The sequence below is a fragment of the Protopterus annectens genome, chromosome 4.part1 (assembly GCF_019279795.1).
Source record: "Protopterus annectens isolate FY-2018-M chromosome 4.part1, PAN1.0, whole genome shotgun sequence".
Classification (NCBI taxonomy): domain Eukaryota; kingdom Metazoa; phylum Chordata; order Ceratodontiformes; family Protopteridae; genus Protopterus; species Protopterus annectens.
The window spans coordinates 264,104,399-264,116,484 of record NC_056734.1 but is presented as its reverse complement, the minus strand read 5'-3'; positions in this window follow the sequence as shown (position 1 = coordinate 264,116,484).

Sequence of the window (12,086 nt, the reverse complement as noted above, 5' to 3'; positions counted from 1 at the left end):
TACTGAATTTTCTGAAAAGAAGCAAAAGAATAAAACACATGAAGAAAAACTATGAGAGTGGGGAAACAACCCCACTGTTTCTCATTAGAAAGTCATTTACAGAACTACAATAACCAGTGATACCACTTAATTTCAATTGGATACAGCACACTGGGCAAAATGTATTAATTATGTGATAGTCTCTGAGATAAAACAGCATATTTCTCTGATGCAGTAAATAACTTGTCATTTGTTAATGTTTGAACCTGGTCAGGTTATTTAAGGAAAAATTGTTGTATTTATAGCAATAGAAGGAAAGTGTATTTTTTCTGTCAGTGACATGATTAACAACCATTTCAAATGCATGATGAATCACATCTTTGAGCAGACTGCAGCCCAGCACACATCGTACAAATTTAGAAACTTTGCTTTAGGTACCTCCCACATTCTTACATTTTTTTTCTTCTTCCACAAGCTAAACAATGTTGATCCCCAGTGCTTTTAATAAATATATTCACTCTTCCTATAATGCTAGGCTTCAGAACCCCACATAACCCCATTGTGGTCACATATTTCACTGTAGATTTACTTTTTTGTAGCTTGTGTTATTTTGGTCAGTAACCTCTGTCAGTCCCTCATCTTGCATAAATCTATTTAGTTAGACTCAACTAATCACAACACCTACTAGATACAAAACAATGATCAGGGCACAATTCTTGACTGGATTTTAGTCTCATACCTCAGTAAATATACCATTAGTGGTACCTATCCTAAATCCCTAAGTGACTACTTCCCTGCATACACACACAGATTCAACATTCATCACCACAATACCACCAGCTTAAACTAAACAGGAATTGCACAAAATTTAACAAAGTTTTATTTTACTGTATCTTAAGGTCCTTCAAGTGATCTATACTAAATACTCTTCCATTAGATGATGCAGTTATAACTTTTAATACATTTTTAAACACCCTAAATAACCTTGCCCCTCTGCGGATAAAAGAGTAGAAGTAAAACACTCCCTTTGCCTATCCTCCCTTATCAAAAACATTATGTGTACTAAAGACAAGGCTTCAAGGGAGTGGCTAAATAAAAAAAAGGGGGGGGGGGACTTTCAGTAATACAAGGAACTTCACAATCAAGCTAGAAAACAAATATACAAAGATAAGAAATAATGCTCTGACCAACTACAACTTAATCATAAAAATGATCCCAAAAAATTCTGGTACTCTATTCATACACTACTCAAACCTGGCTCAAAAAATCCATATTCCTCTCATACCTGTTCGTCCCTTGAAATAGTGACTACATTTAATAACAACTTTATAGAGAGCATTGCTGCCCTCACCAACAACACATCACTTCCGTACACAAATCTATTACATATTACCAACTGCGCCCTCCTCTACCGCATTAACATCTGAAAAATAAGAATTCAAACAATCCTTCACCACAATTGCTAACAATGTTTGCACTGTAACTTCCAATGGGCAGAGCCTAAGCCTTTTGACAAAATCAAATTAATGTCCTTACATTTCAAACAGATGTTCATATTTCTGGAACCATAGGCATTATGAAAGAAGTATAAATGGTAAACTCTTCAGCACAACTATTTTTATAATGGTAGCATTCTTTAGGTTGTAGGTCTTAAACCAAATTTTATAAGTCACAGTAAACACAGTAACTATGTTGTTTGTAATATTTTGTAAACAACTTACAATATCTCAGCAACCCCTCAAGTTACACACATACTGTCAGCAGTATTTTCTTCATCTAGCTGCAAACTTTCAGTAGTTCTGTCTGTGTTATTTGGTTGTTGAGATGAACATATAGCTTGTCTACTTTTCTCCACCCCTATCCATGCAGATTATCTACCCATCTCTACTTCCTCATCTTTACCTGGCTATCCTACCCTCTCTACCACTTTACATAACCTTTTCCTATCACCTCCTCCCCATTTATACTAATCTATCCTAATCTCTCTCCCAATTGAATTAAACACAATAATTTTACTTATTACTGCTCTGAATTGCCAAAAGGATGCTCTCCAGAATTTTATATAGTGTTTTACTTTGCTTTTTTTCATTGTTTGCCTTGTAACATATTTTTAGTATATCTGTGGACCATATGATAATGTTGATTATTATTGAAATGTATAATTTTCAGCTGTTTTTTATGTAATGTGTTTTATATATATATATATATATATATATATATATATATATATATATATATATATTTTTTTATTTTCTCTGTTAAGTGCAACTTTTCTCCTTGGGACACTACTGAAAATGTGCTCTTAGGTTCATAGGTTCATAGGTAGATACTAGGCTATCTGCCCTAGGGCATTTATAAGCCTAGCCAGAGTGTATTTGGCTTCCGCCTCCCTATTAGATTAGCCTACTGTGCCTCTGTAAAGTAGGTCACAGAAGGTACCCTTTTAAGATTAGTTTATTGTGACTCTGTCTAGCAGGGACACAGGAGAGATCCCAGGGGTGAATTTGCGATTTCCCATCCACGCGTCCAAATTTCGCTTGAAGTGGGTCAGCGAGGGGCTATGTCTAACATGAATTGGGATTCTATTCCAGAGTGAGGGGAGCCTCTGGGAAATGAATCTGTCCCTCTAGCATGTCCTATTTATTTTTGTGCTGAGGTTTAGGTCCCTGGAGTGTGTAGCTCTAAGGGACTTGGATTTTTTGAGGTGGAGCATGTCCATTAATTCTGTGTTTGACATGGCTTTGTACATCAGGCATAGATCACCTCTGAGTAGGCAGTAAGCAACTGAGTAGAGCTGGAGTTTCTTTAGTCGAGCTGCATAGGACATCTGTTTGTAGCCCATGATCTTTTTGGTGAGGTAGTTTTAGGGTCTCTCCAGTTGCTGCAGGTGTCGGGTAAGGTACATCCCAAAAGGGGCATTGTATTCAATTATGGGCCTGATGAGTGATGAGTAGAGGGGCACAATGACCTCTCTTGATCTAGATGCGAACCCTTTTGTGATAAGGTGGGCTATATAGAAGGTCTTTCTAACCACTTTGGAAATGTGATTATCAAAGGAGAGATTACTATCTATGTTGGTCCCCAAATCTCTAATTACTTCTTCCGTACTTAATGGATTACCACCTATGTGGTAATTTGTGGGCACCTTGTTTTTCCCAAATGGGATGACTATGTACATTTTAGCATTTAGCTTGAGGCCGTGGTTTTAGCACCAAGCATCCATCTCAGTAAGACCCTTTTGGAGGATGCTTGTGTCAGCTGGAGATTCGATTATGGCCCCCAGTTTGCAGTCATCTGCGAACTTTGTCAGCCATAATCCCCCGTGTTAGCCTGAACCTCAGAGAAATATATACCAAACAAGAGAGGTCCCAGAACTGAGCCCTGTGGGATGCCACTTGTAACTGGTTTGGATTCGGACATGGCACCTGCGATTCTGACCATGTGGGTTCTATCTCTGAGCCAGTTTGCAACCCATCTTGTGATATAGGGGTGGATATTTAAGCTGGTAAGCTTATTTATGATGCCCGAGTGGGGTTTTGTGTCAAAGGCTTTTGCGAGGTCCAGGTAGGCTGTGTGGACTACCTTGCCCTCATCTATGGCTTTGGTAACTGTTTCAAAGAAATCAACTAGGTTTAAGAGGAAAGATCTGCCCTTAACAAAGCCGAATTGAGTAGGGTCCAGTGTCTGGAGGCTCCCAATGTCTTTGTTTATGAGTTCCATGATAATACGCTCCATATCTTTACAGACCAGACTAGTCAGGCTTATGGGGTGATAGTTTCTGGGGTCTGTTGTGGCACCACCTTTGTGGAGTGGGACCACTGTAGCTGTACACCATTCTTTGGGTACATATCCTGTAGTAAGGCTAAGTTTGAACAGTGACTTAATGTGAGGGTTCAGTTCTTCTTGGAGCTCGTGTAAGACACAGCCTGGGACACAGTCTGGTCCCATAGATGCTGTGTTTTTTGCTTAGGAGAGGGCAGCTTTCAGCTGTGCATCTGTGATGTCAGGGAGGTTACATTCATTTGGGATAGGCGTTTGCTCCTTTGGGGGGGGGGGGAGTTTGCGCTGAATCTGTCTGCCAGGATGCTGGCTATGTCTGTAGGTTCGGTATATTTTGTACCGTTATGCAACAATTCAGAGCATATCTGGGAGTTTCCGCCCATGTTTCTGACATAACTAAAGAAGGCCTTATGATTATCTTTAGTGTCTAGGGCAATTTTTCTTTCGAAACTGGCCTTTGATGATTTTATGAGGGATCGAAGTTTCTTGCTAATACTGATCAGAGATGCCTTCCCTTTTTGGGATTTTGCTCTGTCATGTAGTAGCTTCCTCCTTCTGTTGTATAGCTTATTTATGGCCGTGGTCCACCAGACCGGTCTTCTGTTTTTGGAGGAGTGATTATTGGTTTTATTTGTGATAGCACGATCCATGCATTCCTGCAGGTACTCATAGAATGCATTTGTAAAGGATTCTGCGGATTGGGCTGTATTATCCTCTGGCCTAGGGGCTTTGAAGGATTCCACCTCAGTCTTGAGAAGTGCAAAGTTGGCTTTCGAGAAATTCTTTACAGTGATTTCCTTGGCTGGGGGTGGGGACGGGATATGGATGTCCAGGGAAATTTGTTTATGGTCTGATATTACCAATGAGGGGTTTACCTCTGGTGTGGAACATAGAGTCCCCATGTTGGTGATGACCAGGTCCAATATGTTGTTCCCTCTTGTGGGAGTGATGACCAGTTGTTCCATTGCGTTAGAGTTTATAAATTCAAGGAACCATTGGGTGAGGGTGTTTGGCCTTGAGTAGTTTTCCCAGTCAATGTTTGGGTAGTTGAAGTCACCCAGTAACATAGTGTTTGGAGAGACCTTCATATTCTCCAGTGTTTTCAGGACTGCCAAGTGGGGTTCCTGTAATAGGGAGGGTGTTCTGTAGCAGGCTACAAACTGAAAGGCAGTTTTGCCCGCTGTTAGTTGCACATGGATGGTTTCCGATGCTTCGTGCAGTGCCACTAACCTGGAGGTGTAGGTATCTTTGATGAATATAGATACTCCCCCTCCTTTTGTGCTTCGGTCCGAGTTTTGGGGCCGAAATGCATAGTATGAGTTATAACCTGGTAGTGCTGGGGTGCTCTCAGGAGCCTTGAACCAGGTTTCTGTTACTGCACGGACATTGATTTTCTCCATACTGAGGAGAGTCTCGAATGCGTGCATCTTGAGGTTTAGACTTCTGGCATTGAGTAGCATTACCTTTAGTTTTTTTATCTTTGGTTTGTCTATGGAGGTGGGTTTGTCCTTTGAGCCTTGCCTAAAAAAGGCACTATGGGGGTGGCAAGAGCCTTGGCCAGTATATGAAAGCCTAAGGGTGACAGGTGCAAGCCATCCCTAGCGAAGCAACGTGGCTTGTTCAGCATGTCATCCCAGGCTGACAGACACTGGATCCCCTTTGAATGACACCAATACTTTAGCCAATTGTTGAAACTGATCATTTTGTCTTTATACTGTGGCATCATTCTTGGTGAGGGTAAGATGCTACTCAAGGTCAGGGTCATACCAGCCTGGGCTACATGGTCAGAGAGCTCCTCTATGTCTTTTTTCATGTAGTCCAGGGAGGTACGTCTTAGGTCATTCACACCAGCATGGACAATGATGGAGTCATACTTGTACTTGCTTTGGAGTGACCTCTGTGCTTGTGTTATGTGATGGATCCTGGCACCCAACAGGCAGCTTACAGTGACCTTCTCCTTGTTCAGTCTGGTGAGTGGGACGTCAGTGTGCCAGACAATAGAGTCCCCTCTAACAAGTGTATTTGGTGTGTTGTTTGGCCTTATGGACTGTGACTGTGAGGCACACTGATTTTGTGAGATATGTGATTTGTGGGTATTGTTGAGGGGTGGCTGTTGCTTGGATATCTGCTTAGGAGGTCTTTGCTGTTTAGGCAGATTTTTATTTAGAGCCTCCGAGTATGTCTTTCTGTGTTTATGTGTTGGGTATGCAGATGCAATAGGTCTGTGTGAGACTGCATTTGTGGTGTGGGTAGTGTACCAGTCTTGAGTTGAGAGAGCTCTGCCTCCAGTTTGGCTGTGTAACTGCATCTCTCACATGTATTAGAGTTTGTTGGAAGGAGGAGAGGGTTGCCTGTTTACATAAGGCAATTGTAACATTGCCTTAAAATTCCCAGATTCACCAGCTGGACTGGAGAGTAACCTTGAAACTGACCCTTGGACATACCAGATTAGTATAGGGAACTGTTTTTTTTTACTGATCAGATTAGGGAAGGGAACTGATTTTTCACTTGATCAGGAAGGACCAATCGGGATTCTAATACTTATGAGAAGTCAAGGAGGGTGTAGTGCTTTAGTTAGTTAGTGTTTCCTATTAAGAGCTGAGCAAGTGCAGGGCTTTAGAAAGAGAATACAGTGATTACTTTGAGAGTTTGAACAGTTCTAAGGGAAAAAGTGAAGAGCAGACTTTGTGGAGCCTGGAATAGTTTAAACCTGTTTAGGCGGCGCTGCCTGACGCTGCTCAGTGCGCAAAACTGCGCAAAAAGAGAGTTGTAGGGTTTTAAGAGAGAGAGATCAAGGAGTTTAGAATTGACCCAAAATGGCCAATAAAACTACAGCTTCTAGGTAGTAACCACTCCTCCAGGGACAGGCAGGCTGTTCAGTGTTTACCACTCCCACTGGTGAACACAGAGACTTCCCTTTAGCCTAAGCAAGCACTGGCCTTCTAGAAACTTCCAAACAGTTCAGAACAGCAAATCTGTAACTGAACTTTCTTAACTTTCAGAAAGTGGGAAAAAAGCAAGATTTTTTTTTCTTTTTGTTGTAGTTTAAAGGTAGCAGAGATACACAAGCAGCAAAATAATCACAACAGTGCAATAAATGACCCCACACTTGAGTGCTAGGCCAAAATCAGGTAAAATGCAGTTTTTAGAGAAAAAAACAATTTTAAATTAAGTGCAACATAGGAAATGCAGTAAACAGGCCCTAGATGTGTTCCAAGTACTGTTACTGTTACAGATATAAACTTTAGCAAGCTGGAAAATGCCAAAAAGTAGGCGGCAAAGCAGTAAAACTTAACAAAAAAAATCAGAAGAAAATACTTAAAATCACAAAAGTGGCTCCTTTCCTTCTCTCAGCATTTTCTCCTCTTGGTAGGTGTTACAGCAATAACGAGCAAGCCTGAAAAGATGCCAAAACCATGAGGCAGCCTGGTTTTAAGAGAGAGAGATCAAGGAGTTTAGAATTGACCCAAAATGGCCAATAAAACTACAGCTTCTATGTAGTAACCACTCCTCCAGGGACAGGCAGGCTGTCCAGTGTTTATCACTCCCACTGGTGAACACAGAGACTTTCCTTTAGCCCAAGCAAGCACTGGCCTTCTAGAAACTTCCAAACAGTTCAGAACAGCAAATCTGTAACTAAACTTTCTTAACTTTCAGAAAGTGGGAAAAAAGCAAGATTTTTTTTTTCTTTTTGTTGTAGTTTAAAGGTAGCAGAGATACACAAGCAGCAAAATAATCACAACAGTGCAATAAATGACCCCACACTTGAGTGCTAGGCCAAAATCAGGTAAAATGCAGTTTTTAGAGAAAAAAAACGATTTTAAATTAAGTGCAACACAGGAAATGCAGTAAACAGGCTCTAGATGTGTTCCACGTACTGTTACTGTTACAGATATAAACTTTAGCAAGCCAGAAAATGCCAAAATGTAGGCAGCAAAGCAGTAAAACCTAACAAAAAAAAGTACTTAAAATCACAAAAGTGGCTCCTTTTCTTCTCTCAGCGTTTTCTGCTCTTGGTAGGTGCTTCAGCAACAACTAGCAAGCCTGAAAAGACACCAAAACCAGTTGGACAATTGAGGAGGCCCTATTAGTTTATTAATTGAAAAACTAGAACTAATGTGGCAACTTTGGTTGAACTCTTACTCATACCCAGGATTGAACGATTTTTGTTCAATATCATGTGTATTAAAACTTTTAAGTTTATTGAGATAACAGTTCACTATAGGTCTACTTGTGTGCTTGCATAATATCATTTTTGCCACATATTTATGTTTGTGAAGTTTTCATGATGCCAATTTTTGTACAATATTGTACAATATAGGGCTAGTTATTCATGTTGAATTATTGATTTTAACTTGTAATTTTAGCTTTAGCCCTATAAGTTTTTTATGTGATTTGTATTCCATGACTGATGGTAGGTAATTGTTTCTATTAGAGTCATACACAATATTTAAAAGTTATTCCTAAGGGTTGGACATTGGAGTATGGTGAATATATATAAATCAAGGTTTAAGTTTTATTAATGTTTAGAATGGTTTATTGATAGACATTTGTTTTGTATGGTTTTAGAAGTAGATATGCTACTTAAATTGTTTTAATTTAAGGCGAGAATATTCACTATAAACTAGTGATTATTTATAAATTGAATAATTGGTTAAAATGTAATTTGCACATTATTTAAGAAAGGAATGGTGTATAGTAATTTGTCTGATGATGTTTAGTCATTGGGCTAAATGAAAAGTGCTTAACTGGATTGTGTTTTGTGAATAAACGGTGTGGTTTTAGCGTACAGTCCAGCTTTTTTTTTTTTTCTAGTTATACAATTATATATATATTTTTATAGATAGTCTTTAGGGTTCTTGTACAGAGACCTGAAGAAGTCTAGAAGGACAAAAGCGATCTTTATTAACAATAGGTTATAAAAATAGAATTAGATTTTTACAATTGATTTTTTACATGCAAAGTGTATATGTATATATTTATATATATTTTTGATTGCCAAATGGACTAAGGTTGATATATTTCCAGCCATGTAGTATATTGTCTTGGATAAAATCACAGACTTAATAATCTACTTAATAATCTGGTTAAATAAATGGTACCACATCATTATAAATTTTATTTAAAGTACATAAGGGTTATATTATTATGACAGCTACTAAGTAGAGTAGGACTAGCGTGAATGTCACACTGATGGGGGAAGGGATGTGAATTTAACGTGTACCAATAGCACTTTATTTTACAGCACAATAAACCACTCCCTTGCCTGATAAAAAGTATATATATATATATATATATATATATATATATATATATATATATATATATGTATATATATATATATATATATATTTAGAAAGCTTGTGAGGAAACTATTACTCTATTTTTGTTTTACTTGGATTACTTGTCTGTGTACTTAATAAATTATTTTCGACTGGAAACAGACTGCCTGCCTTGCTTGGATTACTTTCGAATACTTAGTAATTCTTTACAATTATATATATTTTTTTTGACTCAAGACGAGTTCACGTTCTCTACTTCTACTACTTTTGTTTGCCCATTTTAAATTGATCATTTATCAATATAAAGAGGTCCACTTGCTGAAGTATCATTGAGAGTCTGGACTTTATGTTGTTATATGCTGGGTAAAAGCATGGCAAATCTACTTTATGAGGCACAGACCAAAATATGTGAGAAACCAAGGATGTACTTCAAAACTGTATGAAGGTTAGATGGATGGCTAGTAGTACTAAGGTAGATGGTTCTAATGGTAACCATACCTGTCAATCATCTAGGTTTGCAAAATATTCCTGATTTTCCTTACATTTTTGCACTTTTTTTTGTTTGTTTTGTAAATTACTAAAGTGTTTTTACAGTTAACAATGCCATGCATTATAGAGTTTCAACTAAAAAAAGAAATACAGAGAAAGAAAGAACAATGTAGATAATTTTGTAAAGTGACAAACAAACGAAAGAACAGATGGCCAGTGACTGTTAAGGATTCCACAAAGCGAAATACAATTTAGCGCTTTCTTTCACCTTTATTTTAAAACGTGAACTTCTTCAGAAAAAAACGGGAACTCTCCAATGTTCCCGTTTTAAATGCATTAACAGGAAATGATGTAATAAAGTTCATTATGCAAACAGTTTCATAAATATATTTATAAATATAAATTAATTAAACTTTTTCACTAAAGGCATCATGTCTCAAAATGTGGAAATAATACAAATCACAGTTTTGTTCAAAGGAAAAAAGAAGACCTGTGAAAAAATATATATATCCAATTTCACTTCCCAAACATCGATTCTTTTTCTTATAAACATGCATGTGTACAAAAATATTCTCATATCATTGTGAAACAATCAATCTACTCTTATAAACAATGATGTAAAACTTTCATAACTAATCAAACAAAGTGCTTCAAAGTCTCAGCGCTGAATGTTTACTTAAAGAAGATTTGTTCCTTTAGAATGGATACGGACTACTTGATTTTCTGAATTAAATATACATAACTAAAAATTGCCATAACCACACTTAAAGTGTTCTAAAATTGATAACTAATACAAAATTAGCGTCACAATGTAAAGTTATTATATAACAAGTGACACTAAATAATCAGTCCTGGAAACGCGAATTTCCATAACTGATGATACAAAGCGCTAAAATACCAAAGCGCTTAATTTCTACATATGAACCTTGTTATTTAATGATGACAAAAAAATACTTGTTTAAAAGTGTATCAAATACTCCTTTTAAACCACAAAATACTTAAAATGTGTGTACACTAGTTGATAATGTTTTCTCCATTGCTTCTCTTACACTGAACTGATATACTGCACAAGCATGGGGACATAAGTCCCATATTCATGTGCAATACTTCAACCTACAGAAGACAAAGTGGAAGAAGACTAAAGTGGCATTATAAAAAGACATTATTTAAGAAAGGTAAGCAATTTCATTTTGAAGTGATGTCATCGTAAAATATAAATAGCCCACAGTTTCTCTCTTGTGATCAAACCATGCCATCTTTGGGTAAATCCTGTGATGCCCACTCCTAGATGTGGATTATCGCTAAACTATTTGAAACAACACCCATTACATTTCTATATCAGAATTCTGGATGCCTATCTATTGTACAACTTGAAGCTTTCCATCTCATCAAATCATAATGCTCAGCTAACAAAGAGCTAATAAAAATAAGCAAATCTATTAATCACCATAGAGGTACCGCTTTTAAAAAAAATACAAAACTAATATCTGCAATAAGTTTGCACTATTAATCACTGACCTAATAAACCATATGTGAAAATGCAGACTTACATATACTAAATCCAGGATCACTCCCTGGGATTCAGCAAGCAGATATGCAGGAATAAGTTATTCCTGCATGGCAGGGACCATTCCTGTTCAGCACGGTAGCAAGCCATGCATATTTATAAAGGAGCACTGCCATGCTCTAAAACAGACATGGTTCCGTGTCTGAGAGCAGAGCTCTCAAAATGCACATGCCCCCTGCACTGCAGAATTGCCTTTCGGCATTAAAAAAAAAAAAAAACGTATAACTCCCAATCCATCAAGAAAACAAAAATCTATGGTCAAAGGCATAACGGACAATTGTCACTACCAAGCACACTTCTCAGCTATAAAGAGTTTTGTAGAATGATCAGATTTTTGCCTCATATTTTTGGTCTGCTCCCCCTAAAATGCGTACCTTTTTGGCAAATAGCTGAGGATTGAAGTCATTAAATAATGACAAAATATTTGAGTTTAAGACTCTACACATCCTTCAGAAAATTCATGCTAATGTAAAACCTATTATTCTATCAAAGTTTTATGTTTGTAAGAACAATATTTAAAATCTGTCCCTATTTGTCCCCCCATCATTTTAGGCTTTGTCCCGATATTTTACTCGAAGAGGTTGAGAGGTATGCTACAAAGACAAAAGTTATTAGGATAACACAGGTAGCATAAGCACACAGCGCACTCCTCCCAACCCATCAGAGTAACGAATTTGGACAAAGGCAAAAAGTACAATTGTCCTACAAAACAGAAAGTTGATAAAATAACAGGTTCAGCATTAGCATGGATATTCTGAAGGGTATAGATAAAAATAACACGACGAAAATTTTTTTTTTTTCTATAAATGAGATAAAGTTTAAGCGTAGCTGCATGGGTGTGCCCGTTGCATAGCTATGGTTAGGCCAACTTAAACAACACAAGAAGTTAAATAGCAAGAGACATTCAAGATAAGTAGTATTGCAATAGTGTAATGCTTAGACCCTACACTTTGTGACCAGCCATTCCTGGTTTGATCCCCACTGTAACC